Genomic DNA, 4,377 nt, shown 5'->3' with positions numbered 1-4,377 from the left:
TCCAATAACTGTGCTAAAAAAAGACTGATACAGATTCACAACAGGTGATTTTGATGAAAAAGTATTGGTGTATAAGGCATTAATAAGGTCTAGAAAATAATTTTAAATAATTTAAAAAATTTCTTATCTCTGTCAGTAACAGAACTGTTCAATTTCTATGCTCCAGGTTGAGATGAACTTTGAAAATATCCTAAAGACAGGCCCTTGTGCATATTACCAAGATATTCTTTCTTTGCTTTATAGTGCTCTGTGTGCAATAAACATACATAGGACTAAATTCTGACTAAGATACGTTTTTTATTTCTAGTTCTATGGTAGAGCAATTCAGAGTTCAATCTGACTTTAACTCTGCTTCAGCACTGGCAGAATTCTTACCTATTCCAAGGGCAGAACCGCTTGCTTACGGCAGGGCTGCAGCAGCTCTGTAGCTCTTTGAGGCAGTTCTAAATAAAGCCTCACTACTAACCTCAGCCACTTCCCAAAAACTATCGCAACTGCAGATCGCTGGAAAAGCTCTGTCACTGAGCTAAAAATCAGAGCGGAGGAGAGGCTGCACACTCAACTGTTAATTCCCATCTTTCCAATGCTTTAACTTGCCTTAAAGCTTGTGCGCCACCAGAGGGCATGCCATGCCGCAATAAAATGCAGCTCGGTAAACTGTTCTAAAACAAGGGGAAGCAATTCCTCCAGTCTTCTTAGGATATTGGACATTTCATATTACTAATCAAAAGCCTACCACAAACTGAACTACCCCAAGTGCAGAATCTATCAGGTATTTCTCAACTGCTCTTTCATTCCAGTATCTCCTTTACTGGGAAAAATAGTAAATTAATTAGTTCTCACATGTAAACAAGGATGGAAACTAAACTAGTAGAACTGAAGATATATTTTCCCTTCACAACAAATTAATATGATGAAAAACTTAGGAACATGTTGATTTTTCAGATATTAATAACATAGTTTTAGGTTTCATTTCTCCTAATGTTTAGCTAACATACTGCAGACTTCTTGTAGTGAGTGTTTATGTGGGTTTTGCCTTACTAGCATCAAGTAATATTGAATTCCATCAGCTGAGAAGCCAGCCTTTTGCATATTATTCGTTACAGAAACATAGCACAGCTGGAAGTACATTTGCCCTTTGAAATTTTTATTAGAAAAATATGCTTTCATTTTACCAGTCTGCAATCTTGTATAAGGATTCTGAACATGTTTTCAATCTCAAAGAACTTAACATGTAGACATCCTCTAAATTGATATTTATAAATTCTAATTTTGTATAAATCGAGCAAAATGAATGCTGTCACTAAAACGGAAAGAAAATGACTGAGGAAAAGACAAAGAAAACAGCATTTCTCATACTGTGCAGCTTTTCATTGCAATTGGCTTAATGTTTGCATTTTTTTCAGTCCAATAATTTTAGCAGCACTTGTAATGATCCCTTAGCTTCACATATGAAAACAACTTTATTGTCCATCTCGAGATTCAAAACTAAGTTATCTCACAAACTCTTTTTTACCAAGTTATATCTTGCTACTTTGTAATATTATTGCATTTCTATTATTCAGATAGAAACAGGGTCTTCAGGGAAAGCAATACAACAGGAGAGTTCACATACTAATGTATCAATGCATAACTATATGTTTTATGTGTTACCAGATACTCTAATAGCCAGTTCTTCAGTGTAGCATACTAGCAATTTTCTAGAATGTTCTTTAAAAAAAATAAAGAAATGGGAGTAAACAATCTTTTTTTTTTTTTTTAATTTGACCTATCAGACAAAGTTTGGAATCATCTATATTTCTGCAATGCAGTAAAATGAAAGATTAATAAATAAACTATGTAAAATAACACATTTCTTTTTACAAAAATAGTGAATTATCATTGAGGTAATTGATCAAACTTTGTTATGTAAGAAAAGAAAAACATCTACAATGTGGATAAATCATCAAATAGTAAGAATGGAACATATTTTCTTGATCACAACACTTGTTTTTACACAAGACTGTAAAGAATATAACAGCCAATGATCTTCACATTATACAAAGCATCCAGCTTTTCAGGTTTGTAGATAAGTACCTAACTTCAGATGTCAGAATATAAACATAACGTAATATTTATTTGTGTGTTTAAAAGGCAAGGGTGTGCAGTGCCTTAAATCTATTCTTTGTATAGCAGAAGCCCATTGGTTCATTTTCAAAGTGATTTTCAGAATATCATTACAGGGTAGGATGCACTCACTTGCCTGCTCATCCAGGGTGAGTTCGCTTCCTTACCTGAATACTGGCATAGCCAATTACTAGCTTATAATAATGTCTATATCAGAATTCTACAATTTGTAAGTACAATGTTTACATGTAAGTCCAATCCTAAAATTAAAATGTTATTTAATTCTGCTTCAGTGAATCAGAGGAAAAATACCCTCTCAAGAGAAGGATAAATGCCCAGAGGCATGTACACAAATGACTCACTGACACTTTCTAAACATTTTCCTTCTGGTTGTTTCAGAACTCAGCAAAACACCTTGTTGGTCAAAGATGAGAGAAGTCCTTGTCCAGCTAAGCCTAAAATTATCTCAAATTTCAGCATCATCTAGGCTGCTCTATGAACAGGAAGGACTGTGCTAGGAAGCAAAGGCTAATTTTTCTGAAAAGCAGATGTTCTGATAGGCAGAATATATATTAACTGGAAACTATGGGGCAATATTAATTCAAACTCTAAGGTTAAGAAGGACAGTATTTGAGTTGTGAAAGTCTCTAACACAAATAAAGTTAAAAAGTTCTGTGAATTTAAGCATACTGATTTCTACCCAGAAAGCCCATAAATCACTGACCTAGAACTTGGCTGAAAGCCCATTTCTGGGTATGGGCCCTGCAGTCCCTTGCTATGGTGCTATAAAAACTTACACAGGTGCTCTGAAATTTGAGCTATCAAAGTCAAGGAGACTGCTCTCAGGAATTTAAAAAAAACCCTTCTGCTTCATGTTGGAAGGAATGGGTGGCAGAAAGCTTTCAAAATACCTTGTATTTCTTACTACTTTTGGTGACACCTTTTTTTTTAATGCTAGCTGTTTATCACAAACACAGGGTAACCCAGCTGGGATGCAAAGAGGTTAATTTGCCTCAAGTGAGCCAGATATTCTTAAGTAAAAACTTCTGCAGAAATTATAAAGAAAGATTATGGATGCATCCATATCTTAAGCAGTAATTAACTAACTGAAAAGTTATGCTCTCTAGCCAAAAGGTTGGCTTTCAACAAATGTTTTGAATCATTATGGTTACTACATGCTTATTGGAGCTATGATTTCTGAATGTGTTTGGGGTGGCTTTGTTTGTCTTTCATGTAACATTTTTTTGGGGTTTTTTTGGGTTTGGTTTTTTTTTTTTTTTTGGAAACAATAGATTGTTTTCAAAAACAATCTAGGGACTTTTTGTTAGGGTGTTGCTAAAAGTCATCCCAGATAATAGGAAAGCCTGAAAAAAAGAGAAATTTAGCCTAAATCAAAAGAGGGAAAATATGTTGCCCCTATCACTGGTGCAAAGAATAAAAAGGGCAGGTCAATGGCAGCAGCTGGAGGGAGACAAAAAAAGAGCGAGAGGATGGAAGTCTCATGGTCAAGAAGAGATGCCGCTGCAACAACTTGTAAACAAGCACTTTAATCATGTTTGCTATTTCATTAGCATTTTAACAATTTGGATTGAAATATGAAAGATGGTTTTATTTCCCTTCTCCTTTATGCAGGCCCTGGACAGATTTAAGCAAAACACTTCTCATCTGAATTATGATGATAACAATAACATTTCTCTGTCTCAAAGGGCTGATTATGAAAATAAATTAGATGCTCAGATGTTATAGCAATAAATCCCAGTAAATTAAAGAAAAAATTTCAAAACAAAATAACCACATTTACATTATTTTTTAGATACCTTGATTTCAAAAATTTTTTTGGAAATCCTAAGCTGTTTGTATGTAAGCAAGGAATTCTGGATGGCTAACCCCAGAAATATGAGGAACACTTATTGAGAAATACTTCAGCTAGTTGACAGCAGAACAGATAAAGAGGAGACTACTAAATTATTAAATGACCTACACTACAGCTTCTTATATGCAGTTTTACAGCTGGAGGAGAAGTGACTGCTAGAATGCTTAGTTTCAGCATGTATCTTCAAAATGTCTACAGTGAGGCCCTGGTTTGAAAAGTGATTATGTAAAAATAGCACTTCCTACTCAGCAGATCTGTTCTTGTATGCTTTAGTAGAGAGGGAGAAAAAAACAAAAAAACAAACTACTGCATGTCTTCACTGCTGAGCCACCATATCTCTGGAGGGGGGGCAGGGGGGCAGGGGGGGAAGAAACTGCATTATACTCTAGTTTATGCAA

The sequence above is a fragment of the Vidua chalybeata genome, chromosome 1, assembly GCF_026979565.1.
Source record: "Vidua chalybeata isolate OUT-0048 chromosome 1, bVidCha1 merged haplotype, whole genome shotgun sequence".
NCBI lineage: Eukaryota > Metazoa > Chordata > Aves > Passeriformes > Viduidae > Vidua > Vidua chalybeata.
This window is presented reverse-complemented; position numbering follows the sequence as displayed.